A 24,039-nucleotide genomic window follows, 5' to 3' on the forward strand; every position below is an offset into this window, starting at 1 on the left:
ATCAAATAACGTTGCCTTAATTTGGGCTTAAAGTTTCTTGAGATAACATCATTAGGTATTGCCTTTATTTCTTTTCATTTTCGTAATAATCTAAATATGATCAAAAGTGCTGGGCAGTGGTGACACATGCCTTTAATTCGATCACTTGAGAGGCAGAGGCAGGTGGATCTCCGAGTTCAAAGTCAGCCTGGTCTATGTAGTGAGTTCCAGGACAGCCAGGACTACATAGTAAGACTCTGTCTCAAAAATAACAAAAAACAAAACAAAACAAAATACACTCAGAAGTTAATAAATGATTAGATATTTTGCATTGCAATGGTGTAAATGGGCCATCCTCATTCATTATTCATTTTTAATGTTAAAAATCTAGTCATAATATTTCAAATTCTTTTTTAAATTAAAAAATTTTAATGTTAAAATCCAGTTATAATACTTTAAATTCTTTTTTAAATTGAAAAAAACTACATTCCTCTATTTGTGTGTGTGCATGTATGTGTATGTGCTTTTGCATGTGTATGTATATGTATGTGCCTGTGTATATGTGTATACATGTGTGTAAATGTATACATGTGCATGCATGTGTCTGTGTGTGTTTGTGTGTGTGTAGGACAGAGAACATCTTGTGGGAGTCAGCTGTTCTGTCCCCCCACCATGTGGTTTCTGGGGATCTATCTCTGGTCACCAGACTTGGTGGCAAGAGCTGTTAACAGCTGAACCATATTGCTGCTACATTTTCTAAATCTCAACAAAATTTCATTTATTTACAGAGGAAAAATCAAGACTGTCAGGATGCCATGAAACATCGTAAAAATATATGTGAACAATTATTGTAGAAGTCACCGACATCACCTCGCTTTCCGTCCTGAGATGCCCTCGGGTGGGTGAGATGTAACTTCAGGGAAGGATGGACAAAGCAGAGGGTGCTAGTTAATTTACTGACTCTCCAGCCACTACTGATCTGATCAACAGCAGAACACACAGGTCCTCGGGTTACTTTGTGTGGTCTCCATAGAAAACAACTGAAAATGTTCTCACTGCCTTCCATATCTGCACCATTCTTTAAAGAGCAAGCAGCCGGTTCTCACACTTTTCACATAATTCTTCACAGAGACACGTCTCTTCCAACCTATTTTTGTTTCCAATGAGAGCACAGCTGTCTTTCATTAGACACGTTTAACTTGCCAGCTCTATGTACAGTGTTTTACATGCTTCACATAGATTTTAATACAGTTGTAGCTCCTGCTTGAGATAAATCAAACTCAAAGTGACAAATAGGCAACTGTCTGCAAGAAGTGGGGGGTTGTCTGATTTAAATCTCCAAGAGGCTTAGAGAGCCTTCAATCTCAGATTGCACAAATACACATTTTATTCAGCAAGACATGATAGATACTTTATTGCAGGACTGTTCTCTTTTAAATTCACTAGATGCAACTGAGAACAATCTAAAGCTATAATATATTAATAAGATTAGCCAGGAATAGAGAAAGAAAAACTGATCATCTAAGTAGTGTAATTTATCAAATGCTTTAAAGATGTTACATAAACATTTTCTAATCTTAAATGCCTTTCCTAGTTCCCTTGTTTTTAGTTTTCTCTTCTGTTATACTCACTACCAGCTCTTTCTGTGTGTGCATGTACAGTCTAAACAGTTTCCTGATTATTAGGAAGCATGATTGTATATAAATGCAAAGCAGTTTAACATTATGCAGGGGAAATGGCTGGCATGCACATTTTACTACATGGACCTGACTTATGACCTCCCTGCTGCTTGATGAAAATGCAGACATTTATTGAAACAGCCTAGTTGTCCAATGAGTGTAGGGTTTTTTTTTTGTTTGTTTTTTGCTTCTCTTAATTAACTATAATAACATTTTGTCCTTTTAATTGTCTAAAGATGGATTAATACCTGTTCCATACTTTAAAAAATAATCCCTGCTGGGCGGTGGTGGTGCACACCTTTAATCCCAGCACTTGGGAGGCAGAGCCAGGCGGATCTCTGTGAGTTCAAGGCCAGCCTGGTCTACAAAGTGAGTTCCAGGAAAGGCGCAAAGCTACACAGAGAAACCCTGTCTCGAAAAACCAAAAAAAAAAAAAAAAAAAAAAAAAAAAAAAAAAAAAAAAAAATCCCTAATAAGAATTTATGCTTGATCCAAATCCTGAAAATTCAACATTTGACAGCCTCCCTTCTTTCTGACAAAAATACATGGGAGAAACAACTTAATTGATTCAGTAGCAAATAAAGTACTGAAGAGAACAATATCTTTAGAGACAATAGCAGCCACATCCTTAAGGGAGCTGTTACATTAGTTTTACCAAGCGCATGCTAACTCAGCATCACATCCCAGGTGATGTGATACACTGAAAAGGACACACCTCAGTGAAGATAGTATCACAACAAACAGATGCATCCCTTTAGGTTGTCACCCAAATCTCTCACCATGAGGAAGTAAGCACAGACTGAGAGATGTTGTGCAGAATGATTTGCTTGTCCTGTATAAGATCGTGAACACTGGAAAGATTGGTGAGCTGGTGCAACTAAGATAGACTGAAGAGGGGCTAGGGTGATGACCCCGTAGGTAAAATGCTTATTGTACAAGTATGAGGACCTATGTTCACATCCACAGCACCCACACAAATGCTGAGCATGGCAGCACATGTCGTAACCATAGGACTGGGGAGGGGTAGAGATGGATGGAGTCAGCCAGCTACCAGGAGGGACTTGCTGATCAGCCAGCCTCACCAGTTGGTGAGCGCCAGGTTCAACGAGAGATCTCATCTCTGAAAATAAGGTGGAAAGACACTCAGTGTTGCTCTCTGACCTCCACACAAGCCAGAGAACCTTCTCTCACACACAGAAGGTACTAAAGTGAAAACAGCTAAGCACAAGATCTAATTCAGATTAATGTTGGGGATAGGGGAGTGCTTTGGGTTCATTTATGTTTATTTTTTCTCTAAAGAACATTTCTGGGGCAAATGGTAAAATTGAATATAAACTTATTTTAGGTGATTAGTGTTGTATTGAACTTAAATTTTTTGAATTTGAGATTCTCAGGTTTCCTTGATCTGTTGGTACAAAGGAGAGTGTAAGGACACTATAAATATTTAAAGACAAAGAGTAAGGATGACTGGAGACGGGTTGAAGATAGCTACACAGATGGGCAGACAGAAAGATGGATGGATAGACTGATAGATGACAGATCATTTGCACAAAAGGATAAAGCAAACACCAGAAAATATCCTCACATTTGGAGACCTTAAGTGACGTGTATATGGGTGTTCACTGTTCTATACTGTTCTTAGTTTTGTGTTTGACACTTTCAAAGCAAAAAGTACAAACAGAGTACTACTTACGAACCATGTCACAGGGACAATCGTGAAGGAAAGAAGAAAACACATGGTAAGGAGAAATTATGCCTCTCTAATTTAGTGGGTTTTTTTTAAATGATTGATTTTTAGTGCATTGGTGTTTTGCCTGCGTGTATGTCTGTGTGAGGGTGATAGGTCCCCTAGAGCTTGTTGTAAGCAGCCATATTGACACTGAGAATTGAACCAAGACCCTTTGGAAGAGCAGTCAGTGCTCCTAACCACTGAGCTATCTCCAGCCCCCTTTTAGCTTTTTTCTTAACATTAAACTACAGTATCAACACTGGTTTTCTTTTTCTTTTGAGGCAGAAGCACCCTCAAATCTTCTAGAAACTAATACTTCTTCATTAAAACAGGAAACTCGATCTTATGACTTTGAAATCAGGTGTCTGATGAAGGCTACACAAAATAGTGGACACACTGCTGTTGAAAATGTGGTAATAAAACTGCAGCAGGCTAGATGACACAACATTCTGAGTGAGGTGCTCGTGGAACAATCTAGGAAAACATCACTGATAGTAACTAATAACCTTCTGGATTGGGTGAATGTGATGGCTTCAGAGACAGTCAGACATATTAATTGGCTTCTTTAGCCAACTATCATAAGGTACTAGTAAGTACAGATGCACTTAGGGAAGAAGTGAGGAGCCAGAGCATGCTGGAAAAAAATACACTGTTCCTTATCTTCCATCTCCCCAGTCAGTAAAAAATTGTCAACATAAGAAATGGCTTCAGGGTCAAGATCAAGTCAAAGGGTGGCTGTAGCTCCCTTGTTAAGAACTCTGAAATCCCTAAGGTTGTGCCAAACGCTTTCAGACAAAAGTGGCTCTTAAGACTTGGAAGGTTGTGTTCACCGGCAGGGTGACACACCATGGCCAAAGGAAGCCTGTCTCAATAAGAATTGTAGATGTGGCTTCTGTGGCACCAAATGAACCTGCATTGGCTTTACAGGAGGCTCCCAAAGGCTGAAATCACTTGTACAAACAGAAGTGCCAACATCTTAGACTAAAATGTTCATGTTAGTGCAAAACAAAAAAAGAGACACCTGGGATTCAAACTTCTATAGAAATACAGGCTGGGGCTAGGGAAAACACTCAGCTGAGTGGGTAAAGAGGCCAGAAAAACAGGATTTTGGTTTTTGGTTTTTGTTCTTTCTTTCTCCTTTTCTTCTTTCGCTTTGCCTCGTTTCATGGCTGCTTGTCCTGTCTTGCTGGCTTTTCTCTTGACACCTAGAACAGTCAGCAAAGAGTTTGGGTTTGGTATCACAGGCTTCATTATGTGGTGGTAACATCCTGGCTCTTGATTCACTGCCAGTCAGTCTCAAGTTTAATTAGAAAAGAAATAAGGGAAGAATGAAAGTAAGCCATAGAAGTTACATTAGTCGTTTGTTTTCAGGCCTCTCTCTCTTTCTTTCTCTGTGTCTGTGCTTGGGGAGTATTCACAGTAAGATTAGACATCTTGCTTGCTTGCTTGCTGTAGATGAAATTCTAAATGGACCCGTCGCTGCCGCCTCTTCCCCTGAGAGAGAGACCTTCTCCTGTGTGACCTGTCTTTTTATTGCCTTTCTGTTCTACCTTCTCATTGGCTCTAAACCCAACCACATGATTTTCTTGTCACTGCCTGTCTATACAGACCTCCAGGTCTCTATGGTTCGTACTGGGATCACTTTATTTATTTATTTGTTTGTTTATTTGGTTTTCTAAGACAGAGTTTCTCTATGTAACATCCCTAACTGTCCTGGAACTCACTCTGTGGACCAGGCTGGCCTCAAACTCAGAGATCTGCCTGCCTAAGACTACCAAGTGTGGGATTAAAGACATGCATCACCAGGGCCAGCTTACTTTATTTTAAATTAAAACTCTTTGCTAATTTTTAATGGCAGATCAAAGCAGGTGTCAGAGGTAGCTCCCCTTCAATCAGGGGGCACATGAAGAATGAGTTTATTCATATAATAAAAATAAACAGGACTGATGAGATAGTTCAGCAGATAAAAGCAAATGTTTGCTGCACAAATCTCAGAACTTGAGTTTGATCCCTGATCCCCATATAAAGGTGAAAGGAGAGAAGTTATTTACAAAGTTGTTCTCTGACTTCCACATAAATGCCACAGCACATACATACATACACTCTACTCACCCATAGTAATAATAACTAAAATTAAAAATTAAAAATAAGTATTAAAAAAAAAGCCAGGTGATGGTGACACATGTCTTTAATCCCAGCACTTGGAAGGCAGAAGAAGGTGGATCTCTGTGAGTTCAAGGCCAGTCTGGTCTACAGAGTGAGTTCTAGGACAGTCAGAGCTACATAGTGAAATCCTGTCTTGAAACCCCCCCTCCCCCCTCCCACCCACCCACCCCTGCCCACCCACCCCTCCCCCCACCCTCCCCCCCCCGCCCCCCCTCCCCCGCCCGCCTGCCCCGCAAAAAAAATCAGTCTGCTAGGTTGAGGGTGTCTAACACATGCGAGACTCTACATTTGATCCCTGGCATTAAGATGGAGAGGGGAAAAAAATCAGTCCATTTTAGGGGCTGAGGAGATGACTTGGAGAGTAAGCATACTTTCTGTGTAAACATGAGGACTTGAGTTTGGACCTCCAACATTCATGTAAAAGCAAAGCATGGCCATGTGTACCTGTAACCCCAACACTGAAGACAGCAGAGACCAGTGAGATCACTGGCTAGCCAGCTTAGGCACAAAACAGGAGCTTAGGTTCAGTGAGAGATTTTTGTTTCAATAGGGTAAAGCAAAGAGCCTAGAGCAGGATTCCTGTCACGCCCCTTTAGCTTCTACCCATGCACACCCACATGTTCATCATGAATACACACACACACACACACACACACACACACCTGTCTACTTTTCATTATCATCATGTACAAAAAATTCTAAATAACAGCCATGATCAAAATATTCTTTCCCTCCTCAGCAAATCTCATTCTGTCTGAGTACTTGACTCTTATTTTAGCCCAGACTTTACAAAGTGTATCTGTCTTTTCCATTCCCAACGAGACTTTAAAGCCAGCCTCACAAAGACATATGGAACAAAAAGAAATCGAAACACTCAGAAAGCACCGACTAACAACTGCTTTACTGGAGGCTGTGCAGGGAAAGCCCACAAACCTCTCCAACCATTTCCCTCTCAGTCCAGCCCTCTTCTCTCTTGCTCTGAAACCCTTGTGTTCTTGTCTCACTTCCCATCATCTGAACCTTTCCTCTGGAGAAACTTCTCCAGTTTGTATCTTTACCTATTGCCTTCTCCATAAACCAAAGTAATAAAAATATTCCTGGGGTTATCTGACCCCTTTCAAGAACCTAAAAGGCCAGTGGTGGGTATAAGCATATAAATAACAAAGCTAGGCGCTGGTGGCACCTGCCTTTAATCCCAGCATTCAGGAGGCAGAGGCAGGCAGATATCTGAGTTTGAGGCCAGCCTGGTCTACAGAGCAAGTTCCAGGACAGCCAGGGATACACAGAGAAAACCTGTCTGGAAAAGCAAAACAAACAAACAAACAAAACAAAAAACAAAAAACCCCAACATATGAATAACAATGAATTAACCTACCTAGTCACCTCAGGGTTGGTGATGTGGGCACCACATTGTAAAATATGCATAGGGTGAGCTACAGCACTCACTTAAAACACATTATAGAAAATCACAAAAGCATTAAAGCAGAGAGGGGAAGCATTCTCCAGGGGCTTTCTTTTTTATTTACATCATACCTCCTACAAGAAAGACCACATATTTCACCTATTAGTTGAGCATTTCTGATTTCTGATCTTATAGAATCATTAACACCAGTGGAGAATTCCTGATAAATTAAAAGAAAGAAGGCTAGCATTTTGAGAGTCCAGAGCCACCTAAAGTGCTTTCCATGGAATGTGTTTTGCTGTAGTATCCCTCTTTAGAGAAGTTGCTTATATTGAAATTCTCCAATAGTGAAGTGGAATAAAAGCCTAAATTGCTTCAGCACCATTCATCGAGATTTTGCTGCACTTACTGAAGTATGCCTTTCCCCACAAGCGTGTGCGGCTCCTAATGATGCACTTAGTACTTGCTGGGGCAAAGTGCCTACAACCATCCCTGCTTGCCCAGAGCTCAGGAATGAGGAAGCCAAATGGATTCCCTTCTTGCAGGCTGAAGTGACAGGAGACTGCTGTTTAAGGTTTAGCTCCTCCTGATAATGATTCCCACAGCATCAGGAGGAAAACAGTCAGTTTGACAGGTTTTCCATAGTCCATGCCTGGCTTCAGAAAAGAATGCTACACAAGCATGGTGAAGTATATGTGTATATGTGTAGTCTCAGTTCTCAGAAATGGAGGCAGAAAACTCAGGACTTAAGGTTATCTTCAACTATATAAGTTTGATACCAACCTGAGCTACATCTTAAAACAAGTATGCTTGCCAGGCAGTGGTGATGAATGCCTTTAATCCTAGTACTTGGGAGGCAGAGGTAGGTGGATCTCTGTGAGTTCGTAGGCCAGCCTGGTATACAGAGCAAGATCCAGAACAAGCTCCAAAGCTACATAGAGAAACCCTGTCTCAAAAACAAAACAAAACAAACAAGTACACAAACACATATGTGGGCACTCATGCATGTTTGTGTGTGTGTGTGTGTGTGTGTGTGTGTGTGTGTGTGTGTGTGTGTCTAAATATCTGAACATCACTTCTTTATAGAGGATGGTCTATTCAGAAATGTGCTATCCACAATGCATGCTAAACAAAATGCTTGCAAAACACCATCTTCTCACCATCTCTGCACTCACACTCCTTCGGACAGACTCTAACCATATCTAGTGCCAGTGACTTACCTGAAGATGACTCTAAGCCAGCCTGACTCTCTTGCCCATTAACGTCTGAAAACTGCGTACTCCTGTTTACAACCTTTTTGTTAACAGACAATCAGAAAAAATCATTATTGCTCACTCAAGGAACACTTTTATATGATTCTTGTATTCTAAAACGTAGGTTTGAAATTTTTTATGATACTGTATCAATAAAAAAGCAAGCATGAACTACAAATAACTATAAATGTGTTCTATTCTGATTTTCTTCATATACATGTGCTATTATATATATTTAAGTGCTTTTCAAAATGTAAAAACGGGGAGATTTAAAACTGGGCATGTGGCTCACTGGTAGAGCACTTGCTTAGCATGCTCAAAACCCTGAAGTCAGAAAAATACATAAAGTAAAAAAAAAAAAACAAAAAACTGCAAGTTTATAGATTGAGATAATGTCACACTGTGGGGGACCAGCCCCCACCTTTTACAAGGTTCCTATAAGGAAGAGAGAGGAATAAGGAACTTATAGATAGAATGATAGGCCTAGCTGAGAAGAAGAAAAAAGAAACACAGGATAGCTTCGGGAGGTCCTGGATCAATATCCAACAGCCCAGAACTTTATTCAAAAGGGCTTTTTATAATAATGCCAAGGGGAGGGGCAAAAGGTCTTCCCCTTGTAGATACAACCGAGTGTAGACTCTTCCAAATACCTAGTACCCAGGCCCGTGGTCCAATCATCCTCTTACGCAGTCCTGTTGGGTAAAGCAAGCTCAGATTTCACTAGGAAACCTCTGTGGGCTCCCACATCACACGGTGTATTTTTAAGTGATTTTGAAGCCATTTGTTTTGCTTTGTTTCGAGGTGCTGGATTCAAACCATAGCTCACACATGCTACCACTGGACTACACCCACAGCCTTGATTTAAAAAAGAAAAAGCAGTTCTTATTAAACATATGATATTCACTAAATGAGTAAGACAACAGTACATTTCAATAGCTTTACATGTATGTGTGATACATGCACCACCACACATGAACACAATAAAACATAAAAAAATGTAAAAATAAACTATATAGGATGAGCATGGTGGCATCTACCTGTAACCTAGAACTTGTTGATAGTGAAATCTCTAATTTCACATTCCTGACCAAACTTGGGAGACTGAGGCAGGATGATTATGAGTTCAAAGCTAATTTGGCCTACACAGTGACTTCTAGACCAGCCTGGGCTATACAACAAGACTCTGTCTTGAACAATATTCAGTCAATATTTTTTTTAAGAAAGTAAGATCTGTACAGCACAAGATATATTGGCACTAGTACTAAAAGAACTTCCAGCCATGCAAAAGCTAGTCTCTAGCTACTGTTTCCCTCTCTCCAAAGGTAGACCTTCTTACTCCGTGAAGTGCAATTGCCTTTTCTAAACTACTGACACTTTCTAGACTTTCAAGCAGTAATTAACTTGAGTAGGAAGCAGAAAAGCTGGGAAGGAGAGAAAGAGCCAGTGGATGGCAGATGGTTATCACTGAGGCATTCTGGCCTTGTGGGACAGAGTTCTTGCCAGGTTATACATTCCTTCCCATGCTGGAGAAGTGGAAGATATTGAGACACATGACAAGAAAAGTCCTAAATACTGGGATGATAGAGGAGAACAAAGCTGAGGCCTCCAGCCACTGAAGGTTCAGGATCGTTCACAGGAACACAATATTCCAGGGCTCAGGGCTCGACGTGGTCTCTAAGACTCTTTCCCCTGATCAGCTTAGGGGCCAAGAGAACACAGAGCAGAGCTGGTGACCTCCATTTGAAAGGTGAATCTGAGGTCATTAATATATCTGATTTAGTTTAAAATGGTCTAGAAAATGAGTGGCCTGGCAATGTAACTGCTGTGGGATGGTCTGTATGTGCTCTGATTGGTCAATAAATAAAACACTGATTGGCCAGTGGCCAGACAGGAAGTATAGGCAGGACTAACAGAGAGGAGAACTGAGAGAACAGGAAGGAGTGGGGAGACACTGCCAGCCGCCGCCATGACAAGCAGCATGTGAAGATGCCGGTAAGCCACAAGCCATGTGGCAAAGTATAGATTTATAGAAATGGATTAATTTAAGATATAAGAACAGTTAGCAAGAAGCCTGGCACGGCCATACAGTTTGTAAGCAATATAAGTCTGTGTTTACTTCGTTGGGTCTGAGCAGCTGTGGGACTGGCGGGTGACAGAGATTTGTCCTGACTGTGGGCCAGGCAGGAAAACTCTAACTACAATGTAACAGTCTGAGAAAAGCGAACATGAAAGGAGTGACTCCAAGTTGAAAGCTTCACCCTGTGTGCTAATCTTTTCATTCCTTCATTGAACAAACTTACCAGGCTTATAATAAGTGTCAAGCGCTGCACTGATTTCTGGAGTTACAATGGTATACAGGGTCTCACACTGTATTAAGTGCTGTGGATGAGATGTTAAGTAGAGTCCAGTGTACAGAGTCTTTCTCTGTCCCACCAGCCAGCTCCCAAATAACAACAGGGAGGCTTGTTACTGATTATGAAAGCTCTGCTGATATCTTAGGCTTGTTTCTAACTAGCTCTTGTAACTTATATTTTTGGTTGTGAGCCTAGCCTTTAATGGCTGAACCATCTCTCCAGCCTAAGCTCTTGTAACTTAAATTAACCCATTTCTATTGATTTACACAATGTCACGAGGCTCATGACTTGTTACCTCATCTTCTACATGTTATGCTTCCTCTGCATCTCCTGGCAACTCCTCCCTTCTTCCCAGTGTCCTCTCTGCCCTGAAAATCTTGCCTAGCTATTGGCCATTTAGCTTTTTATTAAACCAATCACACTTGCATATCTTCACAGTGTACAAAAAGATTATTCCACAACAGTCCAGCACTGTACTATGTGTTCCAGTATTAAGTATGGTCTAGCTCTCACAACGCTTACATTCTGATAGCAAATGCCACTGAAGAAAAAGGAAGAAAGTAAAAGATAATACAGCTTCTAAATGGTGGTAAGTGTTATCAGAGAATGAAAGAGACGGGTTTCATCATAACTGGGAATGATACATGGTAAGATTGCTGTCGTAGTTCCATAATAGCTCTCTGGGAAGGTGGCAAGGCAACTTAGACTTACTGATAGATGGAACAAGTTAGGAACAGGAGAATCTGATAGATACGCAAACATCAGGTTGGAGACAGCTTGGGCAAGCCATCGATGGCAAGCTCAGAGAAGGCACTGAGGCTGAAGCAGAATGATTGGGAAGGAACCCCAACAAAATGGGAATGGCAGGAAGTCAGCAGATTATTAGTCAGCAGTGGGTTTGAGATGCCCCCGGTTCAGTTGGAAACCTTACCAACAGCACTCAGTTTTAGGAATCCACCAAGTGCAACTCACTGATAATAACATCTATGGTTCCTGTCAGTTACCTCCACCGAGCTGAGGAGTTCAGAACATCTACCTGGACATCATCATGCCCTGTGACCTTCAAGCAAATCAGCATCAAAGGTTAGAACAATCAGGACATTAAAAATAATCCAAGACAGTTTCCTACATCACTGATCAATGAGGCTTGCCAGCCTTGTGGCATCATAGTCTTCAGCATCCCCTGAATGAGCCTCTCCCGTTATTCTTTATATTTTTTATTTACATTTGTTTAGTATTGTGTGTGTGTGTACAGGCCTTCCCACCAGTGGTGGAGTCAGTCCTGAACACTAGGACTGGAAGTCACAGGACAGCTTGTGGGAATCTGCTCTGTCCTTCCAAGAGGTAGCTTCCAGAGATCAAAAGGTCCTTAGGCTTGGTAACAAACCATCTCAGTAGCCTCAGAGCCTGTCCCTTTTGGTGACCTTAGGAGCTCTGTTTGTCTCAAAGTTCTCCTCTATCTTAACCATCCCCATCAGAGTCAGGACACAGGAAGACTCACTCAGAATGCAACTCTTAAGAAATTTACCTTGGGTTGGGGTTTGGTGGTACCATAGTTGCATAGGGTAGCAACAACCTTCCCCCAACAATTTCTTTTTTTACATTAAGACTTGGCTGTTGTGCTGGTGGACTGACTTGGTAAATAAAAGGCTCTTGCTTCCAAGTTTGATGTCCTGAGTTTAATTCTCAGAACCCACATGGTAGAAGGAGAGAACCAACTCCTGCAGATTGTCCTCAGACATCCACATGAAAATACGATATTTAAAGTAAATATCGTAATAAAAAAAAAGACTTGGCTCTTGCTTCTCTTCCCCTTGATTGACAGCTGTGAGACTCAACTGCTACGGTGGGAAGATTTGTATCCATGTTTGGGAATGCAATGAAGGACAGTTAGTTACCTGTGTACCTCCTTGAATTCTTGAGTAGCAGAGTACACAAGAGGACAAGTCTCCCTGGGTTACTTTGCTTGATTGTAGCCTCAGGACTTTCCCAGGCACAAGGCACTTTCTCAAATGCATGCTCTGCTATTGGTTGAAAATCTGGCAGCACTGCTCACGTCCTGTAGTCAAACAGGTCTACTGAGTTAGAGTGGCAGGTTGTATTTGTTCCCTCTGTGAATCTCTTCAGTTGTGGGATACTATGAAATTGCTCCATTCCTACCCTAAAGCTCTCCTGTTATTGAAGGACTGTGATTAGTAATTACCTCTTCACTTCTGCCTCACCTATTCAAACAGGATTTGTAGTACATCAAAATGCTGTACTTTGTGTGTGTGTGTGTGTGTGTGTGTGTGTGTGTGTGTGTGCGCGCGCGCGCACATGCCCACGTGTATCAGCCTCCATTAAAATATTTGAGATCACTGTTAAACAAATTATAGGCAAATTTCTTTTCCTTTTTCTTTTCTGGTTTTGGTGGTAATAGGGAATGAACCTGGGGTCTTGTGAATGCTACGCAAGCATTCTACCACTAAGCAATATCTGAAGGTTTGTTTCTTGCTTAATCTTGCATTTTGAGACAGGTTATCTCTAAGCTGCCCAAGCTGGCATGAACTTGCAGTCTTCCTGCCTCAGTCTCACAAGTAGCTGATATTGCAGACCTGTGCATTGTTTAAAAATAAATAAATAAATAAACTTCTTACCTCCATAATGAACAGTTCGGCCTGTTTAAAATTTGAAATGTTTTTAATGATCTGTTAGCTGATGTGTGAGAATCAGGGCCAAGGTTTATTAGGGGGAAATCGTGTGAATCTGTCAGTCTTTCTTTAAAAATACAAGGACCTGGTATTGTAGGTTGCTGGTAGAATGCTTACCCAGCCTCCCACATGGCTCCCTCCTAGTCTAAACCTGTCAGGAGAGAGGTTGTGGTGGCTGCCCTCCCGTGAGGGAGTGCAGGGGACCCACTCCAGGAGAAGGGATCCCTGTCCACGGCCAGCGTGGGCCAAGGACATTTTTCTTAGGCATTCAGAGCCCCTGACTGGCATCACCTCCCAGGACTCCGAATGCTTCCTTTCTTGTTTTAATCCTCTTAAGTTCTTTTTCCCATTCCCGGGTAGCTCGCCGGGTTCCTAGTCCCTGGAGGGGAGCCTCACCCGGCGGCCCAGGGAGGCCCGCGCTTTCAAGTTTACGGCCCATTCGAGGTGCAGGCGGGAGGTGCTGCGCAGGGCTGCGGAACTAATCAGTAATCTTTACACCACCACCGTCCAGCCAGCGTTTGTGGCCGGTGAAATGTCACCGCGTATTTTAATTGTGAGGACACAAGGAAATTGGTCCTATGAATCACTGATCAATTCTATGATTTCAAAAGTCCACAAAATCACCCCTCAGAAAAAGACCAACTCAAGAAAGAAAGAACTGAAAAGAAAATTCTTTGCTCAGGGAACAAAACCTAGGGGGAGGAAATTCAATGTACTGCAAAAATTGCTAATGAAACAAAGGGCCAGGCTGCATGCTCAGATGGGGTTCGTAGGATCTACACTGAGGGTCCACACTCAGGGTTAATCACAGAACCATAGAATGTGGATTAAACCGCCGTGGAAGGGAAAACACAAAGCAACCGAGCAGAGAAATTTTAATCAGGAACAAAGATTACCATAATCCCCTCGATGGCCTTCCTTTGCGAAGAAGAGACGTTTGTAGAGGACAAACGTCCGAAAAACAATAGGAGCGGTGTGCTAAATTAACCCGGGAAACATCTAGGCTGGGGAAACACTCAAAGCTTGTCCGCGGCAGGCAGGTAAACTAACCTTTACTCTGCACCTGCTCAGCATGGTCAGATTGTTCAAGTCTTTGAGGATAAGTGTTTCTTCACGCTTCGTGGTTTCTTGTATGTAAGGATTACCTCATTCAAAAAAATTAAATAACCCACTCTCCTAAGACTGTCTTATTTTCTCAGGCATTCCTGCGGTATAATTATTACTGTAAAGCTTCTTTTCCATTCATTTCATTTTCCTGGGGATTGGGAGAAAAGTCCAAAAGAATATTGCACAAACAAAAATCATAGGCAGTTATAACGAAGTTACTGTTTGGCAACAATCCCACTGGTTCAACAACTATAGAGAATACTGCAGGGAAAAACACATTGGTATGCATTTACAGATGTCATCCCACCTACGAGGCTGCATACATCCCGAGTACCCTTCAAAGAGAAGTAGTGCTGCAGGAAATGGAGGTTACTCTTCCAAAGAATGCTGCAGACGTTTGTAAGAATGCTGGATGGAAAATCCAGTACCACAGCAAGCAAAGGTAAATGGTAATGATAAAAATAAGTGTTAATAAATAAATTTGGTTTGTGAGCCAAGCACGGTAGCAAATGCCAGTAACCAAGCATTTGGCAGATGGAAGCAGGAGTGTGAGTTCAAGGCAGGGTGAGCTAGTGGGGCCCTGTCTCAAAATCAAAACATTTTTTAAGGAGTAATTGTGGGGAATTGGTATATTAATATCAGTGAAAAATTATGAATTATAGAATAGAAGCTAGAATTGTAGAGCTAGCTAATTGTGATACTGAAACATAAGATTTTACTATATTACTCACTTTTGTGCCAAAATCTCTTATATTTACAATCACATGTTTGTTTAGTAGATCACACTTTAAATCTTGAGGACATTGTAGAAAAATGAGCTGGGCATTGATGGAGCACACCTTTAATCCAGCACTCAGGAGGCAGAGGCAGGCAGATCTCTGTGAGTTCAAGGCCAGCCTGATCTACAAAGCAAGATCCAAAACAGCCAGGACTGTTACATAGAGAAACTCGGAAAATAAATAAATAAATAAATAAATAAATAAATAAATAAAATGAGCTACAAAGATAAGAGTAAAATGTCTTTCTACGAAGCCCAACCCTTTTTGAGCCAATACACATAACACCCTCTAAGAACAGACCGCTAACACTTCCATGATAATAATACTGTAATAGTAACAATCTTGCATTTATAGAAAGCTTTTCACTCTCCAAAGTGCTTTTCCATTTATTATAGTCTCTTTGATATTCCCCCAAATAGTAAGCATTCATCTTTGGCACCTGAGGAAAATGTGTTCTTCATTCAAAGAGCCCTTGGCCATCTGGCTTTGTGTGAGAAAACAGCCCCAGTCGGTGAGTACTTTGCTCACAAGCATAAGTTTTGCTTTCGATATAGCATGATAAAACAGCAATCTCACTGAATATGAAAGCAAGTTTAAATTGCTATGAAGTCAGTTGAAAAGAAAGCTTATTGAAATAACAAGTTGTTTATCTTCGAGATAATTCTGCTGATCAACAAAATAATGTTTTTATGAAAACAGCTAGCAGTCTACCAAATCTATTTCCTTTCATTCCTGGGCATGTGACTTCCATGAGAGACCATGTTTTCTAGCACCCATTGTGGGCAAGTGTGACCATGGAAGATGAGGAGAAAGGACCAATTCCTTGCTCTGAACCTAGAGACACTGGGCACGTTTCCTTGTGTCCTAGAAAACTAGGGAAAGGATGGTTTCTCTTTATTCATGCAGATGGCAACGATGCCCTGGCAGCTGCTTGCACAACCTGATGGAAGACACCTGATGACTTCAGTGATTTCAGTCTCCAGTGTTACCTATGAGAAAATAATGTTCTTCAGATATATATATATATATATATATATATATATATATATATATATATATATCATATACATGTATACATACATCTATATACACAAATGTATCATTACCAAGGAATATTTTCCCAAGAGTAGAAGATTTTCTCATCATAATAACTCTTATATATTTGTGAGAACTGAGGTAATGCATGTTTTTTTAATGTTGTTGGGGATTGTTATTATTTATATGTTTTTGGATTTGGGGCCTGCATGGACTTCCGTGTGTTCATAAGGGTAGAGATCAACATTAAATGTCTTTTTCAATTGTTCTCCACCTTATTTTTTGACAGTCTGTCATTGAACCTGGAGTCTGCCAGTTTGGCTACACTGGCTGCCAGCAAGCCCCAAGGATCCTCCTATCTCTGGCTCCCCAGCACTGGGATCATAGGCACACACAGCTGTACCCGATTTATACACAGGGGTGATGGGGATTGAACTCATGCCCTTAGAGTTGTGCAGCAAATGCTTTTGCAGTGAGCCCTCTTCCCAACCACACTGGGGTTTTGTTTGTTTGCTTCATTGTTGTTATTTGTTTGCTTGAGACAAGGTCTCACATAGACAAATTTCTAAATTATTAAATAAAAAAACACAGAGCCGCCGGGCGGTGGTGGCGCACTCCTTTAATCCCAGCACTCGGGAGGCAGAGCCAGGCGGATCTCTGTGAGTTCGAGGCCAGCCTGGGCTACCAAGTGAGTCCCAGGAAAGGCGCAAAGCTAAACAGAGAAACCCTGTCTCGAAAAACCAAAAAAAAAAAAAAAAAAAAAAAAAACCACAGAGCCAAATATAGGGGTGAAAGTGTTAGAGATCAGGGAAGCCTCACCAACTCTGTAGCTTCCAAATTCAAGTTATTTCCTGTCTACCCAAGCCTTTATTGCCTTAGTTTTCTGTGCTCTCATTGGCTCTGAGCCCAGCTACCTCACTTCCTTATCACTGCCTGTCTGTACAGACCTCCAGGTCTCTATGGTTGGTACTGGGGTGAAAGGCATGTGTCACCATGCTTGGCTCTGTTCCCTAGTGTGTCCTTGAACAGCAGAGATCCTGCCTGCTAAGTGATCGGATTAAGGGCGTGTACTACCACTGCCTGACTTCTATGTTTACTTAAAATGGCTGGCCTTTTCCCCCTGATCTCCAGGCAAGCTTTATTAAAGCACAAATAAAATATTACCACATTTCAGCACAAATAAAATATCACCACAGTCTCATGTAGACCAGACTGACCTAAAGATCACTAAGTAGCCAAGGGTGACCTTAAACTCATGACCTTCCTGCCTCTACTTCCCAAGTACTTAGATTACATGTATGAGCCACTGAGCCTGACAAAGCAATTTAATCTTTCTGGATTTTATTTTGTTTTATTTATTTATTTATTTATTTATTTATTTATTTATTTATTCATTTTTGTGTGTAAAGGGGGCTGCAGTTTGAACTCAGGGCCTTGCACATGGTAGGCAAGAACTTTACCATTGAGATAGTCTCATTCTATTACTGTTAAATGTGACAATTTCACATATCCATGGTGGTCTCTAGTCATTATTCAATGGAAGCAAGCAAGTTAACCTGTTATGAATGCTTATAAAGTTTAATAATGGCAGTAAGTGAATACTGCTCATCCTCAGCAATTTACATAGTTTAGTAAATGAAACCAAGGAACAAAGGGTGTAGTGTCCCATCAATGTCTCATGTATCAAGGAGGCTTGGGCTGTACCTGAAAACAATTCTTTTTTTAGCACTAGGTATCAAACCCACACTCTTGCATGCCACATACCACCACTGAACTACATGCCAGGCTATAAAAATTGTTAACATTTGTTAAGTGTGGCCAGAGCTGAAAGTCCAGTCTTAGGGTACGACAGTCCTCTATGTTTACTCAAGAAGTAGACTGGAAGATGTCAAGACTACTTTATTGCTCATCTTCGGTACTCAGATTTATTCATATATCTTTGGCTCTATAACAAATGGCAACTTTGATTCTGTGACATGGTAAACTTTTGAGGCTGCTTATCTACACAAATTTTCTATTTTTGTGAAGACTTTATATTTTTTGTGAAAGTCTACTTGTATGTATTAGCAAAAGGAAGTGTATAATAGCTATCTTGAGCAGAATAAGTTTGTGTAAAAATGTTAACAAAAAATTAAACAGAAGGATTCTAAAATAGTCCTCTCAATGTCTTCAAGATATTGGCTGTAGAACCAACTCCCCACCCCATGTTTAAGCCCTCATGTGTCCCTTTTATAAAATTCTTTTGTATTTATAACTTTCACACATCTCTGCATTACTTAGAATACCCTACACAATGTAAGTGCTGTGTCAAAAGTTGCTATCCTCTGTTGTGGAAGGAATAAAATCTGTAAAGGTTTCACCAAAGCCCATGCACTATTTGACTTCTAAATATTGTCCATTCATAGTTGGTGAAGGTCCAAAGAGCTGTGTGTAACAAGTAATACATACTGAACAATATAAGCCAGGTGCTGTTCCAAACACTTTACATTTCCTCTCTATAACAACTTTGTAAATGACACAGCCATGGTCCAGCCCAGAGACTCTCATGCTCTTAATTATGACCCGGTCTGTCTCATAGAAAATAAGATAATAATTAGAATTTGTTATACATTACACAATGTGTTGTATCTTATTAAACTGAATTTTCAAAGCTTCATTGGGTAGAATTATGAGTCATAGACCAGAAATCATTTGAAAACATCAGTCACTTATGCTATGTTCTTTAACATGAGAGTGCAGAGACTGGCAGATCAAAGAAAAGGATTTGAATCTGAGCTTCTAATCCAAATCTAACCTCTTGCATTTCAACCAATTCTCAGCATTGTACTTGTCCCAAGTTAAATAAGGCTTGGTAATTACCGTGCTTCTGTCACTGACTGGCTGTGTCTGGCATATTGTTGAGATTTTACTGCAGCCAAGCTTTGTGAAAACCCTTATAATCTTAGCCATACCAGAGGTTGAGACAGTACAGTAAGGCTTGCCATGGAAAATTAAAAAATGCATTTATGAGGAGAAAGATACCACAATAAGATTGTTACAAGCCGGTAGTGTCTTAGGTCCTTCAGGCGGCAGAGCCTTTCTTATCTCTTGGTGAGCTTAACCCAGGGAACTAGGATGCTGGACAATCATGATGACCAAAGCTGCCCAAGTCAGAGGATTCTAGGTTCAAGTCCATGCCAAAGAAGAATAGATAAACATCACAGACAAAGAGTGAGCAGAGCAAATGAAGTAGAGATATTATGGAAAAGTGAGAAAAACTCTCAAACGGAAAAGGTTATCCTGAAAGAGACAGAAACAACCTAGTGTAGAGGTCTTTTATGCATGAGACTTATGGCAAGAATGGGATGGACATCAATGTAATCTTTATTGAGATTGATCTTGCTTTGAATGCATTGCATGCCAAACCTGTGAGTGATCTATATAGCCTTGTGTGGCTATTTAGCCCAACCAGAGAGGTGACTAGATGTTGCTCATCCAGTTAAGAGAGTGGTTATGTGTGAGTAATGGTTTTCTTTGTCCACTCTCCCTCTCTCAATTCATTTTTCTCGCTCTGTAGGCTTTTGATCCAATCAAGACCCTTTTTGGTTCTGGGGCTATGTGACTAGTTTATGTTTTGCCCTGTGTCTTCATCCTGGCTGTTCATGGAGAACTCACTCCTGTCTCAGTACTAAAATTAATATTCATTCAGGTGGTGCATGTCTGTAATCTTAGTACTTGTGATGTCTGAGTTGAAGGATCTCAAATTAGAGACTAGCCTAAGCTCCATAGTGAGACCCTGTGTGAAAAAGAAAAAAAATCAGGAGACTGATTAAGGAGAGATTAATATTCAAATTGATTTATTCAAAGATTAACTAGTAAATGAGTATATTATTTTAAATTTAAAATGACTAGTTACAGAATAAATTATGCTGGTTCTTTTCAATCTATTTCAAACTTAGTGATAAGAGATACAAAATCCCCAAAGTTAACAATAACTTAATTGACCACATGCATAGACTTCCTGTAGCTTGGAGGACACGAATACAGACTGTGATGAGTTTGCACATTCCATTTGACATGACAGTGTTGTGGTTAATGCAAAACTACAGTGTTCATTGACTTCTGCGGGTCACTTTCTAAATTACAACTGTTGGTTTGAAAGCACAAGACAGATGGTCTAGTGAAACTGACCAACACTCACTAGTGAGGAAAGAATTTCAGGGGCTCTCCACCAAGTCTTAAGAATTATTTGGGCAGGATCACCAGGATCACAAAACCATAGCCAGGGATCTGCTAGCAAACCAAAATTTCTTTAGAAAGGATTACACATTGGGATCACACCGGATTTTTTTTTTTTTTTGAAAGACGGTGTTTTGATTCTGAGATGGGCTCAGTCACTTTAATCTAGTGTCTGCGTCTTAGATTGCTGTGGTTTTTGTCACTTCATTATAAATGAGGAAGGTGTTCAGTCATGCTGAAGGAGGATGTTTATATGGAAATAGAGGATGTTTTGCATTGACAATACCACTACTCCTGGGACTGAAGTACATATGACTTTCTGACTGCTACACTAGACTCTAAAAAGAAATTTTTTTGAAAGAACCAAAGACACTATGCATTTTGAATATTAATGTTCTTCCTATTTTAGATTAATGTTCAGGATGTAACAAGAGAAGAATATAAAACACTATGTCTTATATAAATAACAACATGTTCACCCAAACTATTATTTTATCATGATTATTTGAAGAAGAGTAACTCGAAGCCTGATGACCTCAGTTTGATCTGTGAGACCTCCATGGTAGAAGGACAGAACTGAGCCCTGCCAGCTGTCCTCTGACCTCCACACGCGTACAATGGTAAATAAACAAAAGACACACACACAAAAATAAAACTTTAGAAAAAAATTACTCAAATCCAGCAAGATAACTGTCCTAGCAAGTAAAAGTCTATGCATTAAGATTTAGATGATAAAACAAAAGTTTCCCAAGTTACAGTAAGTTGACAGTGATTTCTTTGACTGTGTGATAACATTACAGCAAAGTGCATTCAGCACAAACCATGCTTTGTGTTTGTGCCTATCTGGTCTGTTCTCAGTCTCCTACATGCATTGTGACACTTTACTGTGAATCTGGGGATAGCTAGTTATAGCTCCCAAACATGAGATTGAACAACCAAACTACAAGATGTGTTCAGCAGCTCAAGTGTATTGTGTATTTTTGACTTTTGGTATTTTCAATTTACAATTTGTTTATTGGGCTATAATCTTGCCCAGTAAGGTAGTACTTGTATTGCCCATGTAGTGATGGTTAGCCTGGAGCCAACAAAGGAGTTGCAGTAGTGTACACCTGTAACTGCAGCACTGGGAGGATGAGACAAGAGGATTGAGAGTTGGAGGCCAGCCTGGGCCACACAGTGGGACTCTGTACCCAAAGAAAGAAAGGAAAATGAAAGAAGGAAAGAGATATAAAAAGTAAGAAGAAAGGAAGGAAGGAAGGAAGAAGGAAGGAAGGAAGGGAGGAAGGAAGGAAGGAAGAAGGGAGGGAGGAAGGAAGGAAGGAAGGAAGAAGGGAGGGAGGGAGGGAGGAAGGAAGGAAGGAAGGAAGGAAGGAAGGAAGGAAGGAAGGAAGGAAGGGTGGGCCATCCATTTGGAACATGCTTATTACTTTATTATCAGTCACAGTTATGATGGTCTTAAAATGATGAAGTTAAAATAAACTATGACAAATAACACTGAGTTTTAGAACAGAATGAAATGTCTTTCAGAGACATGAACTACATAAACTGTAAGAAATTATGCATCTTTTCATCTGTCAAGAAGATAATTTGTCATCTTTATCTAAGTTTCCATTATTCTACCTATTGTCTATCTCTCTACATACCTATATCTAATTTAAACTTGACAAATAGAAGTGCTATCTAGTGGGGGCTGGAGAGATGACTCAGTGATTAAGAGTACCGGCTGTTCTTCCAGCGGACCCAGATTCAATTCCCAGCCCCCAGCCCCCACATGGCACCTCACAACTGTTTGTATCCAGTTCCCAGGTATCTGACATCTTCACACCAATGAACATATAAATAAATAAATAAATAAATAAATAAATAAATAAATAAATAAATAAATAAATAAATAAATAAATATATATGGTGCTGTCTAGTTAAATTTACTCTTTGGTTCATCAGAAACTAGTAACCTGCTCTTGCATAATACATAATTGAAATAGTTATTAGTTCAGTTATTGGCATGGAAATGACCCATAATTCACATGTTTATGAAAATTGAGCTTTAATTCCCGCTCTCAGGAGGCAGAGGCAGGTGGATCTCTGTGATTTTTGAGGACAACCTGGTCTACATAGCAAATTCCAAAGCAACCAAGCATACATACATAATGAGATCTTGTCTCAGGAATCAAAAAGAAAAGAAAAGGAAGGAAGGAAGGGAGAGAGGGAGGGAGGGAGAAAGGGAGAGAGGGAGGAAGGGAGGAAGGAAAGAAGAAACGAAGGAAGGAAGGAAGGAAGGAAGGAAGGAAGGAAGGAAGGAAGGAAGGAAAAAAGAAAGCAAAAAACAAAACCAAAAGAAAAAAATAAGGAGGTAGCCTAACATAATGACCCATGTCTTTAACCCCAGCACTGGGGAGGCAGAGGCAAGCAGATCTCTGTGAGTTCAAGGTCAGCCTGGTTTACACAGTGAGTTCTAGGGCTATATAGTAAGACCTTGTCTTTGTAAGGAAGAGTCAGAGAAATAGCATTTGGCATTTAATATATACAAATGGTGTAACAACCATTTCATATTGTTTCCTTTCTACAACTACCACAGCGAACTTTACAGAAAAAAACTAATGTCTAGAAAACCAAGCTACTGGCCTATATCCATACTCCCATAACCAGTGGCTCCACTTACTAAACCTTAGAATTTTGGATTGTGTAAACTTTACTGCTGAGAAATTAGAGCAGAACAAATCTAAAACATACTGGAAATTATTCCATTTATTGTTAGTTATACTTTAAATAATAATAATAACTACTATTATTATTTGGTCAAAGTCTGGTAGCTCTTCAGCCCAAAGGACTGAATTTAGCACTCTGAAGAGTAACAATCTGAAAATATTTTGATATGAGAAGGCTTTGAAAAACCTTTACCCAGACAAGAGTAAGAGCACTTGGCTATGAGAAAGCCCCTGGTTGAGTCTGCAGCACCCTCTAACCCCTTGCAGTTATATGACTCCGCTAGAAGGGAAAGGCTAGTTAGAAAAGGATCAGATGGCAGGTTTAGTGGCACATGCCTGGGAGGCAGAAGCAAGGTGTATCTTTGTGAGTTCCAGGCCAACCTGCTCAACATAGTGAATTCCAGGACAGCTCTACATAGTGAGACCCTGTCTCAGAAGAAAAAAAAAGTGTGTGTGTGGCGGGGGGGCGGGTAATAGAAGAGGATCAGACAGCCATTATTAGACTACCCAATCCGCCAGTGTAATAAATCTCTTTTGTAATACATATTCATCCTATCTGTTCTGTTATTCTAGAGAACCCTGGCTAATACACCTGAACATATAGAGTTTATCTGGTATCAACACTTTTAGTTGTGGAGGCCCACAAAGGTTTCCTAGTAAGATCTGAGCTTGCTTTACCCAGGAGGGCTGCATTAGAGGATTGTGACCATGTGTGTCATTACCAAGTGATTGGAAGGGTCTGTACTTGGCTGTGCTAGGGGGAGGTCTTTTGCTCCACCCCTTGGCATTCTTATAAAAGACCCTTTAGAAGATACAGGAGGGGCCCGTGATATTGATCCAGGCCCTCCTGAGGCTATGCGGTGTTTCTGTTTCTTCCCCCTCTGTCTTTCTACCTAATATCTCTTATCCTTCTCTCCTCAAGAGTACCCTGGAGAAAAAC

This window comes from Peromyscus eremicus, chromosome 14 (genome assembly GCF_949786415.1).
Source record: "Peromyscus eremicus chromosome 14, PerEre_H2_v1, whole genome shotgun sequence".
In the NCBI taxonomy this organism is placed as follows: domain Eukaryota; kingdom Metazoa; phylum Chordata; class Mammalia; order Rodentia; family Cricetidae; genus Peromyscus; species Peromyscus eremicus.